The sequence below is a fragment of the Balaenoptera ricei genome, chromosome 6 (assembly GCF_028023285.1).
Source record: "Balaenoptera ricei isolate mBalRic1 chromosome 6, mBalRic1.hap2, whole genome shotgun sequence".
In the NCBI taxonomy this organism is placed as follows: Eukaryota; Metazoa; Chordata; class Mammalia; order Artiodactyla; family Balaenopteridae; genus Balaenoptera; species Balaenoptera ricei.
This window is the reverse complement of record NC_082644.1, coordinates 90,525,765-90,545,701: the sequence shown is the minus strand read 5'-3', so window position 1 is coordinate 90,545,701 and position 19,937 is coordinate 90,525,765. Positions and strand designations below refer to the sequence as shown.

The 19,937-nt window shown below is 40.5% G+C and overlaps 1 long non-coding RNA gene across 4 annotated transcripts in view; it reads left to right on the top strand.

The window, feature by feature from the left end:
• LOC132367217 (uncharacterized) overlaps window positions 1-19,937 on the top strand; it is a 567,682-nt gene that overhangs the window by 307,547 nt on the left and 240,198 nt on the right. For 2 of the 4 annotated variants that reach the window (XR_009503729.1, XR_009503726.1), the window contains one exon: window positions 4,620-5,160. The exons of the other annotated variants lie outside the window; for them this stretch is intronic. This is a non-coding gene — a long non-coding RNA (uncharacterized LOC132367217). Of the gene's footprint in view, window positions 1-4,619; window positions 5,161-19,937 lie in introns of those variants that run through there. 4 annotated transcript variants of the gene reach the window in all.

Sequence of the window (19,937 nt, the reverse complement as noted above, 5' to 3'; positions counted from 1 at the left end):
AGTTTCCTCTTGGCACATAAAGAAGTCAAATTAGGCCCAGAAGAGACTATCCTTGTTGGAGCGTGAATGTCAAAGAAACAATCTTCAGTAAAATAGCTTTCTCTCTCAGCATGCTCTGGAGAGAAGAATATCGTTGGTTATAGGTAATGCCTGTGCAAAACACAGTGAGAGAGTTTTGGAGATCATAAGAACTGATATTTGTATGAGATCAAAATGTCTTGATGAGGATTTTCACTTATTCTGTCGTTGGTGAAGACAGTTCACATCAGAGTGCGCTAGGATTTGGGAGCTACAGAAGGGACAGGACCCAGCCTCTCACAAGACAGGCGAGAAGTGCCTTTATCAAGGTTTAGTGGTGCCTGCATGAAAACATCTCCTTCCTTAGATATGTGGACAAACATTGACCCATCTCCTCTGCCAACTTCAGAGGACCTGGTAAGCCTCTGGAGTCAGGACGTTGTCTCTAGCCCAGAGGACAGCCCCCTTGAGGGATATTTACAAACCTTTTCCTGGTGACCAGCTTTCATAGCTGAGAGATTTCAAGAGAATTAGAGGAAAGAAGCAGTCCCTAGGAACCAAACACCAGAATTTCACAATCATTAATCAAGCTAAAGTTCACCTTTTCTCTGGGTGAATTCCATGATACCTGCTCAGGCTGGACCAATAGGCTGGACTCTTCTTTTTGGAGACCCTCCTAGGGCCTGAGAGGAGGCTACACTTCTCACAGCTTCCTGGGTGTCAGAGGTAGCAGCCACCAGAGGTCCCTGGAGTGGTCATCGTTGTCCAGGCTCAGTGTCTCTGCTTATCAGCTCTAGAAATTCTATGGTGTCTTTTCATACTGCAGGAACTAACTCAGAGGTCCAACTCACCTACATCTGGGGGCTACTACAGGAACGTTCAATTCAGTTTAAATGCATTAGGGAGGTAGCATTGTCTATAGTATTGTACTATAGGAGAGGAAAAACTTCTCCTTTATCCTCTTAGGTTTTGTGGCTGGACCTGAGAATTAAACTGTCATAAGACAGGTTAACAGGAGAAAAGCATACAAATTTTATTTAATATTTTTACATGTACATGGGAGCCTCCATAAGAAAAATGAAGACCCTAAGAAGCTCTTAGAACCAAGAGCTTATATACCCTTTTAAACAAGGAATGATAAATTTGTGGAAAAGTGACAAGACAAAGGAAAAGGCATTTAAGCTTCTAGGGGCAGTGAGTTGTGGAAAAGTGACTAGGAAATATATTGGGGAAGCTAATGGAATATAAGGATTATTTTAGTAGGTTTGTTTGTACAGATCCATTTTGGTGTCAACTCACCTGGTGATAAGAATGTTCTCTTCCTGGTGCAGGGAGGTCACCTGGCTTACAGGAAATTTTATAACCTGTTTTTAGGTCAAAAGGGGGAGGTCAGAGAACCCCTCCTGCATGTGCCTTCAGCTCAGAATAATCAGTATGCCAAAGTGGCATATTTTGGGGTGGCATGTTCTCAGCCCCTTCAGTTCAAATATTAGTTTTTCTATATTTTATCTGTAAGTTTGGGCAAGTTACTTAACTCCTGTGAGCTAGGACTTTCGCACTCTTCAGTCACTCCTTATTCCTCAGCTCCAGGCAGAATACCTTTTGGTTGATACATGGTTCTCTCTAAACTGTTGATTATACCATCGACCAAGCTGGATTAAGTATGCCCGCAATTGAAAGGCAGCTCTGGTCTCCTGATGGTTTCAAGGATGTGTCACACAGCCTCTGAAAGCATCTACAGTGTACTGATTTAATCTAAATGCTGGTGATATGGCAACAAATGAAAGAGACCAAATACCTGCCCCTGTGGGGCTTATATTCCAGTAGGGAGACAAACAATAAACAATAATATAATACAGTATGGTGTGGCATAATATAATATGGTATAATATAACATAATATAATATAAGTCAGTGCTAAGAAGAACAGTAAGCAGCAGAAGAGGTCAGGAGATTATTTCTCCAAGGAAATGATGTTTGTTGCAGAATCTTGGGTAAAGTGAAAAAAATGAAACGTGAGCATCTGGGATAAAAATGATCCATGCAAGGGGAATGACAAGCACAAATTTTTCCCGAAACAAGAGGGTATTGGTGGACTAGAGCACCAAAGTGGCTGGATGAAGTGAGCAGATGGAAGGAAGTGAAGTTGAGAGGTAGTGGGAAGCCAGATCAGCTCAGCTGGGGTCTTGTAGACCGTGGTTAAGACTTTGGCCCTTATTCTTAATGAGCTAGGAAAGGGTCTCTGTGATTGGCCTCACTTATATCTTTAAAGGGTCACTCTGGTTGCTGCAGGAATAATAGACTGTAAAGGGGTAAGGGTGGAAAAGACCAGTGAAGACTGGCAGTATTCCAGACAAGGGTACTTGTGGGGTGGAGTAGGGTGGCCCTGGTGAAGGAGGCAAGAAGAGCTTGTATGAGTGATGTATTTCAAGACAGAAATGACAGGACTGGGGGATGGATTGGATATTGATGGGGAAAAGTGAATGGAGTTGCTGTCTGCTAAGGTGCGAGGAACTAGTGAAGGAACAGGCTGGAGAGGTTAGAAATCAAGAGTCAAGCTCAAGATGGCCGTCAGACATCTGAATGTAGTCTCTGTGTGGCCTTTTGTATAATGGTGCTTAGAAAACTAATCGAAGGGCTTGCTCTCTCAAATCAGAGATGCAGCAAACATTCTCAGGCCTGTGATCACAGAACTGAAGCCTTGGGAAACACCCACAGAAGGCACTCTGAATGTACATTATTAGGACAGATGCAGCACGAGTGTGACCAAGGCTGGGGCAGCTGGAAGTTAGAGTGCATTGGTGATGAATAATATTTGAGCACAGAGAGATGTTCAACACTGTATTTGGATTTGAATTTTTTTTGTAAATAAAAAAGGAAAACTTGGATTCACATACTGTTTTATAATTTAAAAAGTGCTTTCAAATCCTTCATCATCCTATGAGATAGGATTGATTATCTTCATTTTGGAGATGAGGAAATGGAAGTTCAGAGAAGTTCAAAGATTTGCCCAAAGTCACACAACTAACAGGTAAGAGAATCCTCCAATTTAGGTTTTTCTGACCCCAAATCATTTCCATTTTATTGTGTTGTTTCCATTTCATCATGGTTATTTTGGAGTAGTCATATTGATTCCGCCAGTATAAAAAAACCAAATCAATCGTACCTAATAAGGGTATAAAATGTCCTCTTTGCCCCCTACTGACTGCAAATGACCCGCGTACTCAGGACCCCACCCCCCGTGTTCATCTTCAATCCAGGCTTCTCTGGCAGCTTCGCTTCCCTGGCAACCAAGTGACTAATGAGCTTCACCCCAACTCCTGTCTCTCTTAACAAATTCCTTTTTATCAATGGCTCATTTGTGTTGAAAGAGGTTGTCATGCCAAGCAATATTTTGGGGAATATTTTACAACTCCTGTTGCTTAAATTCTGAGAGAAACCGCTTCAAAAAGGGCCAAACACTTTCCCCCACTGGATCATTTCAAAATGCAATTAGAAGAGAACAGTTTTTCAATGAGCATTTCAGTAATTCCTGCAAAGTATCGCTTAGTCATGATTGAAACCATAGGTGTGTCCACACAGTGCTAAACATCTGGATAAAAAATGAAAATGGAATGCATTGGGATGTTAATACTGGGTCAAAAGCCAGTTTTGATGTCCTCAGGCACTGAGGTTGCCCTCAATGGTTGCCCTTGGGTCATCCAAACCCCCTTTGGGTCTCATCTCAATCATGCCAGTGTGTGAGGGAGTGGGCAGAGCACTGGACTTGAAGAAAGAAGGTTGGGGTACCAGTCTTGACTTTGGTACTTCCTGGAATGTGACCTCACCCAGCCTCAGCTTCCTCATCTATGAAATGGACATGCTTATGCCTGCACAGCTTCCTAAGATGTTTGTAAAAAAAGCAAATTTTGAACTAAGCAGAGGTCATATTGTATTTATCTTTGCATCTCCAGAGCTGGACACAGGCATGTAGTAGAGACTGGATACATTTTTGTTGATTAATTTATGAATGAGTACAGTATAGGCAATTCTAGTGCTCTAGCACCTATTATTATTATATAGCTCTATTTACATTCGCCAATTCCCTCTGGTACTTAAGCAAACTTACCCTCCCTAGAATATGAGGACACATAGCCCAGAAAAAATATTTACTAAAAGCATAAAATGTACTGTGCTAGATGTAAATAATGTTTTCCAGTTAGTCCAAGTGGTGAATAACCCCAGCTTTTGTTCTATTTGGAGCACCTGTTTGTAATCCGTGTCATAAATTTTTTCATGATTATTGCTTAGTAGTCAATGAGTTTCTTTGTTGGCACAGAATTTAAGATATTTCCCTAATAAGGACACCCAATGTTAAAGCAAAGAATTTCTATAGCTATGCAGTTCAGAGAGTTACCTAGGAGATGAAAAGCTAATCTGTCTGGAATTTCTGCCCTTGAGACCAAAGATACTATAAATTTGCTCGGGAGGAAAATAATCATGGTAAGCATCTTAATTTCTTCCATCTCGTTTCCAAGCAGATGTCGCCGTGTTTTAGCCTGGAATTCATCATCTCTCTGATACATCAACATTGACATATTACATCTTCATCTCTTATTATAGAAAATGGAAATTAAACCAGAATGTGAACATGCTGAATGAATCGGACTCCCCAGAGATTTGGAGGAGAAGAAAACCTCCCACTCGCCTTTGACTTTTGGATTTCTTGTTTCCCTCATGTTTGGATTGCACTTTAAGAAGTCCATCTGGAAGTTCACTTTTTATATTTTGCAAATGCAAGTGGAGCTTATTATCAAAAGACAAACCCCTAAAGGAAGAAAAACAGTGGGCAGGGATTGGGGGGGTCAGAGAATCACCTAAAAAATCCAGTGACGGTATTTAAAGTTAAATTCCAGAAATTAAACTCCATTTATTGCTGGGCCTGACTTTGCCAGTCTGTTAGTTTGGATGAATGCATGGATATGTTTAGCTGCTTGCTTCTATCTATTAAGCTAGAAGATGAGTTTGGGTAGGTGTCAACACCTGCAAATGTCATCAACCCTGCAATACCTCTGTAGCACTGAGTTATCAAAGCAGCACTGCCACAGTCTGCCTGAGACTTCAGTCATCCCACAGTGGGCACCAGTACACTTCTTTCCTTTTTCTGGCCTCAGGAAAACATTCTTAGGATTTCAGGATCTTATTATATGTTGAGCGAATTGCGTTCTTCTTGAATTCCTTACGAAGTCACTCTGGTCCCTGGAGATTAGAAGTTTAAACTTTGAAGGCCATACCTCATCGAGTTCTCTTCACTTTGGCTTCCCAGCCATTTCTGTTGCAGCCAGACTTAATCCTCTTCAGACGTATCAAGCCAACCATCAGTAAAGGTGGTCTTTATTTCCTCACACATGCTGCAGAGATTAAGGCTGCCTGATTTTCTCATATATTCCCTGGCACCCCAACTACAGATTCAGCTGCTGTCTGAGGTTGATGTAAATAATGTTTACAACTTGGCCCCAACTTGTTGGCCATTTACGGGAAGAATCCATCTTATTCTAGAGTCACAAAGGCTAATGCCATCTTGGTCATAACAGGATAGCTGGACAGAGCATTAGCATCCTAGAATCTCTTTGTAAATTTCCAGACCAGGGAAGATAAAGAGTAGTTTGCTTCAGTAGGTCTGGGTAAAACTGTCAGCATTAGGCAGAGAGGCCCATGAAAATAACATTGGATTTAGAGTTGCGACCCAAGTTAGAGGTAGCTGTACTACCTTCTAGCTGTGTGGTCTTGGACAAGTAACATAATCTCCCTGGACCCATGTTCTCATCTGGAAGATAGGAACCCTATCATGGACCCTGCACATACCCCTGGATGATTGGAATAAAGGATATGAGACTGTCTTGAAACAACGAAGTGCTATTTAAGTGAGAGCTACCACCATTGTCACCTATAGCACATTGCAGGTTGTCTGATGACCATTTATTGCAAGTTTTTTGACAGTCCTAAAATACATCAAGAAGTTTCTTACCTTTTTTCCGAACCTCAGTTTTCTTATTGTAAAATGAGGTGAAAATGATACTGCATAACTCACAGATTCAGTGAGATAATAATTGTGTGTGGGCCTGGAGTGCACAGGATGGTGGTCTTCTTTCTCTCTTGGTACAACCCTGAAACCTGGTAGAGCAGCTGTGCACTATGTATTTTTGAATCCATGTCTTCCACAAACACCTTCTTGGAAGCTTTCTGGTGATAGGGTCAATGACCTTGGTGCTCCACTGCTGAAGGCATCTGAGGACTTAGCAAACACTGAAGCAGGGAGAACTCCTGCCTGTCTTCCTGCCCCAACGTGTGTATTGTACCCTGGTCCCCCAGTCCTGTCCTAGCTGGGAGGTTCTGTGCCTTCCATTTCAAGAGGAACATTCAAGAGAGAGCCTAGTCAGAGAAGAGAGACCAAAGTAGGAAATGGACTAGAAACAAATGGGCAAGTACCGAAGAACACTGGGATATTGAATCTGGAGAACAGAAGACATAGGAGTCCATGACACAGATGTCTTAACCTATCTGAAGGAATTGGTGTTTTTCAAACTTTTCAGTGGCAACCCATAGCAAGAAAGACATTTTATATCAAACCTAGCGCACATTTACATAAATCTATAAACAACTGAAACAAAACCTTGAAAAAAAAACCTGTCTCTCTCACATGCTGTAACTCTAATATTTTCTATTCTACTCTTCTATTATTCTATCCTATCCTATCCTATCCTATTCAGTTGCATTAAATATAATGCTGGATGTAATTCTAAAATTTATTTTATGACCTATTAATTTAAAATATTGATGTAGAAGACATGTATTGTCCCAGAAGATGGAATTAGGACTTTAAGGTGAAAATTAGAGCAAATTTTGGCTCAAAACAAGGAAGAAGTAGCTAATAATTAGACCCACTCAAATACAGAATGGATCTCTCAAGGTAGTAAGACTCTTGTTCTTGGGTATTTTCAAGATTAGACCTAATTTATATGCCGTGTCTGTAGATTAGGGACCTTCCCACTTCAAAGATTCCAAGAGCCCACAATTCACAGTAAGCTAAAAGAAAAACTATAGAACATTAAGAGATTTTTAAATTTCAGTTCAAAAAACCTGAAAATAAAGAGGCAGGGAGGGTGCGGGTGGGGCTGTTGGGAGATTATCTTTCCTTAGCTTCGGTCCAGTTAAAGAGAAAACATTCTCTGTCACATTTCTGTGCCCTACTGAGTGATCGCCCTTCCTCAGAACAATTTTTGTTGCTGTTGACAGTAGCAGATCTTGAAGCTGTTGCTGCTAAACTTCTGGGATGTTCCTTTTTCAGATTTTATGGTCACTTTAGGGTCACTACCTAAGCATTCATCACAGCTTAGGTAGTTGTCTTTTGAATGATCTCACAGTCTGTGTGTCTCTGTACCCTGGGCTTAGTAATGTCAAATGTAGAGTCAGTACAAATGACTGCCTCTTGCATAAATGAATGCATGCATGCATGAATGAATGAAGATTCCACTAGCCTCCTTAAAAGGAGCATCTTTGAGTCACTGATACTTATCTTGATTGGGAAAGTAGTATGTTCAGGAATAAGTAAGAATGATAACCGTTGTTGAAATGTTGGCTAGCACATGATTCTTAGGCCTTGTAGAAATTTTTAGAGACATGGACTCCTTTGAGGAGCTCATGAAAGTTATGGCTTCTATCAGAAAAACAAACGTATGCAAATTATGTATACAATTTCAACAGTGCAGTTATTCACTCTCTGGCCTAATGTTAGGCTTAACAATTGGGTCTGACTCAAACGCGAATTCTTTGTACTTTTGTCTTTGCTTAAGCAAGTAGGATTTTGGAGAGAGCAGAATGCACTATTACTATGTACCAGGTACATGCTCAGTGTTTTATTTACATTAGTTCATTTACTTTTCATAGTAATCATATGAGATATTGTATTATATATATATATATATGATCTTCATATATGTGTTATAGAATATATGTACACATATATACATATACTATATATTATCTCCACATATGGAGATAATATGCATATGCACACACACATATACCTGTGCAAAGAATGTCACATTTGTGCCACCCTATCTTCTTCCCTGTCCTTCCCTTCCCTTTAGCCTTCAATAAATAGCTTCCATCCCCTCTTCCCTTTCAGGTTCAGAATTTAAAACACGAAAATATTGTTTAGCACTCATCTTTAGAGAAGCTCAGTCACCTGGTGACTTCTCTGAAACAAAAGGCTGGTTAACTTCCTGGGGCAGGAACATAGACTTTTTCTATTTTTTTCTGATGGGTTCGGGTACTGAGATTGACACAAGTCAATTTTTCAACTGGTTATTCTGTTATATTCTCAAAAAAGTGTCCTGAATAAGTGAGGGCACAGAAATAAAAAGACCCAGTTCTTGCTCTCAGGAAGTTCACCACGTAGTTTGAGTTAAATTACATTGTTTGTTTAGCTTAATAAATAGCTCTGGACCACTGGATCCTAAGTAAGGGTGTATTTATTAATATCCTTCATGAATACATGGGTTACATCATTGGGTCTATTGAGTGTTGTGTGCTGATGAGCACCACTAGTCCTGGGGAATGAGGTCTGGTGTACAGGGTTTCAAGTCATTGACATAGACTGCTTAAACCAGGGTTATGGGGGAAATCACCCAGGAACACTTTGGAGAGTGAGAAGAGTTGACTGAAGCCGGAATACTGAGCAATGCCACCATTTATCCAGTGGGAAAGGAAGAGGATCAACAGCGGGACACTGAAAGGGAGCAACCAGAGTGAATGTAGGAGGAGAACAAAAAGAGAATGTTGTTAAAAGCCAGGGGGATTTTAAGAAGCAGGGTGAGGCCAGCAACATCATGCCATAGGGAGAAAGTAAGAGAAGTCTAGAATAATTAATGGACTTGTCTCTCAGGAGTTCATGGTGATGTTAGCAAGAGCAATTTCTGTGAAGTAGTTAAGTGGCAACCATTGCTGTGGGCTGTGGACTAAATGGGAGGTGAAGCAGTTGAGAACTGAAATATGCACCAGTGGTTCCCAAGTGCTGAGCCATGGACTCAGCTGCATCAGAGTCACTTGTGGGGCATTAGGAAATGTAAATTCCTGGCCTCAATCCCACGTTTCCTGATTCAGTAAGTCTAGCGTGGGTCCTAAGGATCCATATTTCTAAAAAGCCAGGTTTGAGAACCATTAGACTATAAAGTTCATGAGAGGAAAGATCTTGCCTGTCTCATTCACAACTGTACCTCCAGGAGCTAGATGAGTTTCTGCCCGTAGACGTTTCTCAGTAACTATGTAGAACAGCAGCTCCCTAAATGAACTGTTGGCATCAACTACTTTGTATAGAGTAGTATTAACGGTAACAGCATTAACCATGTAGATCCGTAAGTATGCAACAGACTAATAGCTTCAAGTAGAGACTATCAAAAGTTGGGGGACTAAAATCATAAATAAGCTTAGGACACTATTCCTGTAGGTTCATTGCTTCAGGACTGTAAAGTATGACAAAAGCCTCACTGGCAAATCGGAACTGATTCATTAGAATTGTTCTTTTAACAGAAGGGCTGTTTCTATGTCTGATAATAAGACCTACTGAAAGGCAGTATGCTATAATAAAAAGGACTCTTGGCATCTACTAGAGTTATTGTCATACCTAGCTTGTTCAGTGATTAAGTTTCTGAGGTTTAGACCCCTGTGGGTTTATGCAATTAATTCTAGAAAGATGGGGGATAAGCAGGAATCCATTTTCCACCAAGCATTGTCCAAAGACTAAATAAATAACATACCTCCAACTATAAATATTAACATTTTCCCAATGAACACATATGCTATTATAATTAATAAAGTACAACTTAATCAAAAAGTGTTAGTAAATATCTGAGAACTTCTAGAGGTTAAAAATTAGTCTGAACCATATGAAATTACCATTTCTGTGAGTCACAAAGAGTCAAATCTGAGCAATTTCATGTAGTTAATATTTTATCAATAAAACAGGTGATACAAAAATTATGATCTTGATCTCATGAGAGTCAACAAAGATTTTAGAATTATAAAGGTATCTTATGGTAACCAGTTTCCAAAATGGCCCTCATGCTCCAGATCTCATGATATTCATGTGTATGGGTGTAATCCTCTCCCCTTGAGTGTAGGTTGGACTTAGAGAATAGAAAACTGCAGAAGTGATGATATATCACTCTTAAAATTAGGTTATAAAGAGACTGTGGTTTCCATGTTGGGTGTACTCTGTCTCGCTCTTGGATCACTCAGTCTGAGGGAAGCCAGCTGCCATATCATGAGGACACTCAGGCAGCCTATGGAGATGGTTCCCCAACCCCCATGGGGAGGAATGGAGGCCTCCAGCCACCAGCCACAGGAGACAGCCTGGAAGAGGATTCCAGCCCCAGTCAAGTCTTGAGATGACTGCAACTTTGCCAAAGTCTCCCAGCTAAGCTGCTCCCATGTTCCTTACCCTCTGAAACTGGATGAGAACATAAATGTTGTTATAAACTGCTACGTTTAGGGGTGGTTTATTTCCCAGCAATAGATAACTAATATAAGCCCTCATTTTCAAGATGCTGGGAACTGATGGTCGAGTAGTTTTTAGTTCAGCGTACTTTCATATATATCCTGTAAGTTTTTCAAGGCAAGTTTTAATTCTGTTTCATTACTGAGTAATTTGAGCCATATGAATTGGTGGAGAAAATATGCTATTTGGATCCAGAAGATGCCACTTATTAGTAATGTAACTTTGCAAATCACTTAGTTTCTCTGAGCTTCTCTTTCCTCTTAGACAAAATGCAGATTACCACAATGCCTACCTTACTGTAGGGATTACATTGTGAATACAGTTGATCAACCCTAAAGTGCTATTGAAATGCTAGATGATAGAATTAATCACCTTTCACAAATGATAAGTCGACCAAGGTCACATAGCTAGTCGGTTGCAGAATAGGAACTTACACCAAAGTCTCCTAATGCTAAGACCAGGGCTTACATAACTTGGAGCAGGTCACCTTTACGATATGAGCCTCAATTTCCCCATAAGTAAAATGAATAAATTGGACCAAGTGAGGCAGGGTTAACAGGCACTGATCAGAACCTAAGGAAAGGATGCTTGTCTAGGTGACTGAGTCCCCAGAGAGCTGGGGTGAGGTGTGTATCTGACATCCCTGGGGTTTCAGGGCCCAGCCAGGCTGAGAGTTGATGCTGTAGGAAACTTTGCGATGAGCTCAGTGTAGGCGGCAGCCTTGGTGCTGTGCAGAGGCTGTTGATGCCACTGCCAAGGAAGATGGGGCTCGCTCCTCTACTTGTGCTGCCAGCCCCCACAAGCCCCTGCAATAACATCCTATCATTTGTCACTTCAAACCCGTATACTTTGGATTCGTGCTGGTGCCAGGAGAATTCATAATGAATTCAGTTTCCCATTCATTCAGGAAATCAAGTAAGGCTTGGGGGAAAAAAAATCTGAAAACATTGCCTTGGAGCTTCTGTAGAAGATGACAAACATCACGTTTCAAATAGGGCTGAGAAAATCATGATTCAAGATAGTGTTTGGAATAGTAAAAGCCTGATAATAGTATTGTTAACTAAAGTTTGTATAGTACTCAACAGTTTACAAAGCACACTACATATATGTTCTCATTTGAAGCTAATTATCCTCATTTTCAGCTAAGAAACTAAACCTCAGGGGGATCAGATAATTCATGGCAGAATCAACTCTTGAACTTTGGTGATCGTTTTACAAATTGTGTTCTCTTTCCACTGGCCTACCCCTGTTCCTGTCATAGTACCATTTCTTGTTTCCAACAGAGGTGATTTTGTTATTGTTGCTGGCCTTGTCCTCCAAGAGTATAGAACTCCTCAAAAGCAGACTAAAAAGAAGGATGTGATTATGGTCACACATCATGAGAGAAAAGATTTATAATCTGAGGTGCCTGACGAGCGAGTGAGTGCAGAGCATGGCAGGCAGATTTGAACTCTGTCTGTATACCACTAAACATCTCCATGAATGTGGAAAGCTGGTGCTTGATTCCTGCAAATACATGGCTCTGTGGTTGGAGAATCAAGGGCCTCTTTGTAGGAGCCAAAAGAGCTAGGTTTGCTCTTTCTCTCTTAAATTCTGATGCTGCCATGGCAGTCCCTGGCCTTGGGTGGGGGCAGTGTGGAGCAGGCTAAGGAAGGAGGGGAGATCAGGAATAGGTTCTGGCAGGAAAGAGTTGGCCCAGGGCTGGAATCACTGACTGGGGAGGTAGCTGCTACAGCAGACATTGCTTGGGGGTTTGGAATCAGGCAGATCTGATTGAAATCCCAGTTCAGCCTCTGGAGGGCTGTGTGGCTTTGGGCAAGTCACTCCACCTTCTTTGTCCCTTGTTTTCACAACAAAAAGTCCTGTTCTATCTACCTATTTGTTTTGACTGTCCCATGAGATCTCATGCTGTTGGATAGGGCTTTAGAGCAGAGGTTGGCAAACTACAGACTGTGGGCCAAATCCAGCCTGCTGCCTGTTTTTGTATAGAGCATGAGCAAAGGATGGTTTTACGTTTTACACTTTCAAATGGTTGGAAAAAATAAAAAGAAGAACAATATTTTGTGATACATGAAAATTTTATAAAATTAAATTATACATTTATATATAATTACATGTAATTATATAACATTTAAATGTAAGTATACTATATGTAACATGTAAAATGTTATTATATATAATATATGTTATATGTTATATGTAACTTATTAAAATGTAAATTTATTTACATACATAAATATATCTACATATAAATGATATGTTTCTATACAAATATAAAATTAAATATCAATATTCATAAAAAAGCTTTGCTGGACCACAGGCATACTCATTCATAGACTATCATTGTCTATGCTACTTTCATGCTACAATAGCAGAGTTCAGTAGGTGTGACAGAGACCATATGATCTATAAGCCCAAAATAGTTACCATATGGCCCTTTACAGAAAAAGTTGTCTGACCCTGCTTTTACAAGACTCACAGTTCTCATATAACACTGTGGGGTAAGCGGATAAGTGGTGTAACTCTTTTCTCCAAGTGAGAAAAGGGAGGCTCTGAGAGAAAAAGTGAATCAGTTAATGCCACATAGTTTAAAAAACAAAAAAAACACCAGAGTTTATACTGGAGCACAAACTTCTAACTGCAAGTGACATTGTCTTAATCCATGATTATAAGTCCCTACCCAAGTCTGTAGACTTTGATTAAACAGTAGACAAATATCAGATCAAGTGGTATCAGGAAGATTAGCATATAGGTTATAAAGCCAGAGCCAGGGAGAACAGTTTATAAATGCAGGAACCCAAACATCTAGACCACTAGAGCAAAAATTCTTGTGCTGTTAAAATATACAAGTTACAATGTGGTTAGTAACAAACATAAAGGAAACCTTCCAACTCACCAGTAATTAAAGTACAAAAAATTTTTTAATGAGATACTACTATATATTCTAAATTATTAAAAATGTTAGATAATCATGATACGTGATAAAGGTAATGCCGTGCTAAAACTGAAATACTTATTTACATATTGCTTATAGTAAAGTAAAGTCTTTAAAAATACCCCACTATTTTTGTGTATGGTGTAAGGAAGTGTCCTAATTTCATTCTTTTACATGTAGCTGTCCAGTTTTCACAGCACCACTTATTGAAGAGGCCGTCTTTTCTCCATTGTATATTCTTGCCTCCTTTATCAAAGATAAGGTGACCATATGTGCTTGGGTTTATCTCTGGGCTTCCTATCCTCTTCCATTGAGCTATATTTCTGTTTTTGTGCCAGTACCATACTGTCTTGATTACTGTAGCTTTGTAGTATAGTCTGAAGTCTGGGAGCCTGATTCCTCTAGCTCTGTTTTTCTTTCTCAAGATTGCTTTGGCTATTCAGGGTCTTTTGTGTTTCCATACAAATTGTGAAATTTTTTGTTCTTGTTCTGTGAAAAATGCCATTGGTAGTTTGATGGGGATTGCATTGCATCTGTAGATTGCTTTGGGTAGTATAGTCATTTTCACAATGTTGATTCTTCCAATCCAAGAACATGGTGTATCTCTCCATGGATTAAAGACCTAAATGTAAGGCCAGACACTATAAAACTCTTAGAGGAAAACATAGGCAGAACACTCTATGACATAAATCACAGCAAGATCCTTTTTGACCCATCTCCTAGAGAAATGGAAATTAAAACAAAAATAAACAAATGGGACCTAATGAAACTTAAAAGCTTTTGCACACCAAAGGAAACCATAAACATGACGAAAAGGCAGCCCTCAGAATGGGAGAAAATATTTGCAAACAAAGCAACTGACAAAGGATTAATCTCCAAAATATACAAGCAGCTCGCGCAGCTCAATATCTAAAACACAACCCAATCCAAAAATGGGCAGAAGACCTAAATAGACATTTCTCCAAAGAAGTTATACAGATTGCCAACAAACACAGGAAAGGATGCTCAACATCACTAATCATTAGAGAAATGCAAATCAGAACCACAGTGAGGTATCACCTCACACAATGGCCATCATCAAAAAGTCTTCAAACAATAAATGCTGGAGAGAGTGTGGAGAAAAGGGAACCATCTTGCACTGTTTGTGGGAATGTAAATTGACACAGCCACTATGGAGAACAGTATGGAGGTTCCTTAAAGAACTAAAAATAGAACTACCATATGACCCAGCAATCCCACTACTGGGCATATACCCTGAGAAAACCATAATTCAAAAAGAGTCATGTACCACAATGTTCATTGCAGCACTATTTACAATAGCCAGGACATGGAAGCAACCTAAGTGTCCATTGACAGATGAATGGATAAAGAAGATGTGGCACATATATACAATGGAATATTACTCAGCCATGAAAAGAAATGAAATTGAGTTATTTGTAGTGAAGTGGATGGACCTAGAGTCTGTCATACAGAATGAAGTAAGTCAGAAAGAGAAAATCAAATACCGTATGCTAACACATATATATGGAATCTAAAAAAAAAAAAAAAAAAAGGGTTCTAAAGAACCTAAGGTTAGGACAAGAATAAAGACACAGATGTAGAGAATGGACTTGAGGACACGGGGAGGGGGAAGGGTAAGCTGAGTGAGAAGCACTAACATATATACACTACCAAATATAAAATAGCTACTGGGAAGCAGCTGCATAGCACAGGGAGATCAGCTCAGTGCTTTGTGACCACCTAGAAGGGTGGGATAGGGAGGGTGAGAGGGAGACGCAAGAGGGAGGGGATATGGGGATATATGTATACATATAGCTGATTCACTTTGTTATACAGCAGAAACTAACACAACATTGTAAAGCAATTATACTCCAATAAAAATGTTAAAAAAAAATGCCTCACTAACTTTAAATACTAACTCCTTATTGTCTTTGAAAGCTTTTATTCTTTGATTCATTGATTCCATTTCTGAAAAATCTATCCTTGAAAATAATTTAAATTCAGAAAAAGGTATTCATTGCAGTATTGTTTATTTTCAATTTGGAAGTAACTGATTGTCCCAAAATAGAGAGCTCTTTAAGTAAATTGTGGTATATCAACCTGATGAAATATTATGCAGCCACTAGACCACTAGAGACTAGGTAACAAGATGGAAACAAATTTTTATAATGTGAAGCAAAAAAAAGCAAAATAAAACTTGTAATTTTTCTATGGTTTTTGCTATGCAAAAGTTATGTCTGTACTAGAACAAGGAAAAATGAAAACAGGTGATTTCTTAAGGTAATAGCACTCCAAATCCATTGTTGTTACAGCATTGACTAGATGGTAAAAAGACTGGAGGTCTTGTCTCCTGGAGATTAAGTCTGAGTTGGCTCAGTCACCGTGTTGGCTTACGCTTATACTGAGGCCTCATGCTTCCCTTTACCTCAGAACAGGATAGAGGTAAAGAGCTAGGGGCCAGGCTGAGCCCACAGGTAGGGTTGAGGAGGCATTCCTGCCAGGGTTAGACAGGTAAGGGAAGAGGGGGCCAGGAGGTGGGCAGGTCTCTGTCAGCAGATATTCATGGTGGTCTCTCAGCTAGCATGGTGGTTGCATTGTCTTCTAAAGATACTGGACTCAGAATCAATCAAATTTCTGCATCTCAAGCCCTGACCCTGAGGCTTACTCAGGTGTGAGGAGATGTGGTCCATCACCCAGTTATAGAGGAGGATTCTGTGGCTGACCCTCTGCTGGGCACCAAGAAGACAGGCAGGAATCAAACTCAGCTTCGACCCTGAGGAGCCCGAGAAGGGGACAACTACAATACATCGGATCCTGCAGGGAAAAGGAATATTAAACACACTAAAAGTATTCAGAGGAGGAGAGACCTCTAGCACAGTTTGAACACCTCTACAGTTCTGAGACTCTCCAGTTGGCCTAATTGATGATAATTTCTGCACTGATTGAACAATAATGTGTATTCTATGTTCACATCTACCTTCTCATTATTTATGGATTTTAATCATGGCCTTACAGAACATTGTATGTGGAAAGCCCTGTGAGGATATTTTGCATTTTTCCAGGGTAAAGAGTCCCCATAGCTCTTCTCTCATTTGGTTTCTTACACTAGACTGCATTTTCCCATCATGAAAATCCTGTCTGAACATAGGGTAACTCTTGGGTTCAAATTTTCCCTGACTTCAGTAATTGATCTTTCTACTTCCTGTATAGGTCATTGGTACCATCTTCCCCATCTCCTCTTCCCCTTAAGCCCCACTCTGAACTTCCCCAATGAGATGGTAGCAGGGTCTCTGCCCTCTGGGAGGTATCAAGACAGAGAAAGAGATAAGACATGTTATCCAAGAACACCAGGGGAAGCAGAGAGTGTGAGACTTGGAAGATGGATTTGCCAAAGCAGGATTTGGGCAAGAATATAAGGGGCTTATTTGGGGAACAGTGAGTGGTTCAGTTTGGAATTAATCCAAGAGTTATATTTGTCTTATTTCCATTTTCTGGCGATATGGAGCATGGTATGAGAAATGGGATTTATCTTGGCAGATGTCCTAGGAGAAAAATTGGTCATCTAGGGGGATGCTGAAGGGTTTCCCTCCTTGGGCCTATGAATGGCACAGTAGTTTCAGGAAACCTTGGGACTTGGTTAACCAATTATTAAGAAGTATGAACAATCCCAGTAAAAGCAGTAAAACTAGATGCTCCTTAAACAAATTCCTCACATTTCTGTAATATAAATCATCATCGTAATGATTACTATCTATTGAGCGCCTATGTGAGATATTATTGTCTCCATTTTATAGATGAGAAAACTGAGGCTCACAGAGTTAAGAGACTTGCCAGGATCACGCAGCTAGTAAGGGTTGATGGTAGAATTCAAACCCAGGCCCATCAAACCTCAAAGCCTGTGCCCTTTCAACACCATTCTGTTGCCCCTAGACATGTGTGAAATGGCAAGGTGGTGAGGATGGCTCGGATTAACCACTTACCAGGTGCTTTTCTTCAGGGACTGAGAAGGAATAAGATGTGCCATGGGGACATTTTAAGAAATTATCTATGTGGCAGACCACTAGCAAACTTAGAGCCTTGCTGCAATGGGTGAGGACCCAGCTGCACCTTCTATGAAACTAAAACTGGGGTCATTGGGACAGGCCTCCCTGGAGTAAGTTTTCAAGAGAAGAGATGAGAACATTGGGTCCTGTGGGTGGAAGAATTATACAGCTGCTAACAGCTGCAGGGATGTTGCTAGGAGAATAACAGTTTACTTCTGGACAGTTCTTTGTGCTTTATGGAGCTCCTTCCCTTTCATCATTTCATGATCATCGTATTCCAACCCTGGTTAATTGGGGTGATAATCTCCCTTTTACAAACCAGCAAATAGAGGCTCAGAGATGCTATGTGATTTTCCTTAGGTCACACAGCTTGTTAACAATGCCATTTGCATTCAGGTTTTCAAAAGCCATCCTTCCCACTCCACCCTCCTTTCCATTATATTTCTAAAGGAGTTTGGTGATTGATGGAGAAACCAAGATGATGCTTGTCAAGAGGAGTTGGGGGAAGTGAATAGAATGAGATGAAACAAGCAAACAAAATCATTAAGACTAAATACCAGATACAGCAAGGAGACAGCAGAATCAAAGGAGTCCTTTCTGAGGACAGTCTGCCAGAATGGGCTTAGATGTGTCAGCTGCATCTGAAGTCCACAGAGGAAATGAGGATGCGGTGGGAGATACGTAGAGAAATGAGTGGGGGACTCATCTAGAGGATGGGGTAGCAAGTCTACTTTAGGTGGAACCCACTTTGGAGGGACTAGGAAGGGAATGGCAGTGTTTAACAGAGCAGGGAGGTAAAAGGAGAGGCTGCCTGGAGATCAGGGACTCTCATTCATTTGTGAGCAAAGTAGAGGTTCAGCACAAGTTTTGAAAGATAGAAATTATTACCAAAAATGGGTGAAACTCAACTGTGTAATAGAGATCACATAAAAACAGAAAGTGGGGAATTATTCTTAAATAAGGCACAAGAGCTTCAAAACTGGATTTCTTTATTATAATAATTAAGCCTGACGTTTTTTTAAGGGCACTATTGGGAATGAAAAATTGAATTTTAGGGTCACTTGAGCCAGATGACCATCTTTGGGATGCTGTGGGAAGTATTTACTCCCATGCCCCCTTGAGTCCTATTCCACTCCTTGCTTGGACTGTTGACCAGACTGCCAGGTCTGGCTATTTCTGGATATCAACCAGGCGTTGGTCCCTTGGCTGTGGTTTGGTTGAATTCCACAAGCTGCGATGAGTAATATTCATGAATCCTATTCTAAAGATGCTAATTATTCTTTAAGAGTACTATTATTGGATATCACAAACCTTTCTATAGAAGTAGCCAAGTAACACTTGCAATCAGTCCCCTAAGCCCCATAACCTGGAAGAGGATGTTTTAAAAGTAAATTTGCTTTTTATATTCCATGAGAAGTTTAGCAGTTTCAGTATCAGGAAGCATTAGTTGATTCATCTTCAAATCTGTTCTTTAAGACATCCCAAAATAAATTTGTTACAACTAATGAATGTAATCATTTAAAGAACTCTAATTCACAATGATATTTGGAAAGAGTGCTAACTTGATATAGATTTTCTTTTTTATAAATTTATTTATTTTTATTTATTTATTTTTGGCTGTGTTGGGTCATTTTTGCTGTGAGCGTCTCTAGTTGCGACAAGCGAGGGCTACACTTTGTTGTGGTGCGCAGGCTTCTCACTGTGGTGGCTTCTCTTGTTGCGGAGCATGGTCTCTAGGCTCGCAGGCTTCAGTAGTTGTGGCACGCAGGCTCAGTAGTTGCGGCTCGTGGGCCCCAGAGCACAGGCTCTGTAGTTGTGGCGCACGGGCTTAGTTACTCCGCAGCATGTGGGATCTTCCCGAACCAGGGCTCGAACCCGTGTCCCCTGCGTTGGCAGGCGGATTCTTAACCACTGTGCCACCAGGGAAGTCCCGATATTTTTTTAATTCAGCTTAATTAATGGCTTTTACTAAGGGTCCACTTTTACTCAGTGGGGGTTCTATGCATTATGGACTTTATCAGATAAGTGGATGACATTATTCTTTAAAGCGTCTTATCTGGGGTTGAGTTCACTCCAGACTATAGGTATCAAGATATCTGGGAAGGAGTATGGTCAGATTATAGGGAGTATGCTGCACAGTGTCCAGATCTGGTTGGGAGGCCAAAGAGGAATCATTAATGGGCCCCAGCCCGGGAGAACTTAGGTTGGGGGTCAGCGTGGGAGTTGTAGTCATGGGGCAAATCCAGCCTCAAAGTGGGAGGGACCGGCAGGGGGACAAGAAATAGGAGGGAGGGCAGGAAATTGCTTTGTATGGATGGAGAGCTGGGCAGGGTTCTGTAGCCTCATGGCCTCCTTTGAATGATTCCCACCCCCAGGAGTCTTAGATGGAGATCATTTGGACCCAG